The sequence below is a fragment of the Camelina sativa genome, unplaced genomic scaffold, assembly GCF_000633955.1.
Source record: "Camelina sativa cultivar DH55 unplaced genomic scaffold, Cs unpScaffold08218, whole genome shotgun sequence".
In the NCBI taxonomy this organism is placed as follows: domain Eukaryota; kingdom Viridiplantae; phylum Streptophyta; class Magnoliopsida; order Brassicales; family Brassicaceae; genus Camelina; species Camelina sativa.
Window position 1 is genome coordinate 1 of NW_010929285.1, and position 439 is coordinate 439.

The window sequence follows — 439 nt, forward strand, 5'->3', positions numbered from 1 at the left end:
CGTCGCTCGGGCCAGAGCGCGTGAGAGCGCGGAGGGCGCGGTGGGCCGCGGAAGGGTGTGGTGGTGACGCTAGCTAGAGGTGACCCGGAATGGCGAGGGTCCTGCCCGACAGGGACGAGGCGTAGGCTCATGAGACGAAGCCGGTGGGCTGTGCTCTCATCGAGATTCCGTGGTGTAGCGGTTATCACATCTGCCTAACACGCAGAAGGTCCCCAGTTCGATCCTGGGCGGAATCACTTTTTTGCCCTCGTCGGCCTGCGGCCGAGCTGCCCGTCGGTGGCAGTCAGTCAACATTTGAGCGGCTCTCGACTCGCCCATGGGAGGTAGCGTGGCCGAGCGGTCTAAGGCGCTGGTTTAAGGCACCAGTCTCCTCGGAGGCGTGGGTTCGAATCCCACCGCTGCCATTCGTTTTAGACACCTTCAGGCACCTTTCGCGCCC

At 63.8% G+C, this 439-nt stretch overlaps 2 non-coding genes across 2 annotated transcripts; both read left to right on the plus strand.

Annotated features, from left to right (window-relative positions):
• The first annotated feature begins 163 nt into the window (after positions 1-163).
• TRNAV-AAC lies at positions 164-236 on the plus strand. Its single transcript has one exon. It is a non-coding gene; the product is annotated as a tRNA-Val (tRNA).
• Positions 237-322: 86 nt separating this feature from the next.
• On the plus strand, positions 323-404 carry TRNAL-AAG. Its single transcript has one exon. It is a non-coding gene; the product is annotated as a tRNA-Leu (tRNA).
• The last annotated feature ends 35 nt before the right edge of the window (positions 405-439 follow it).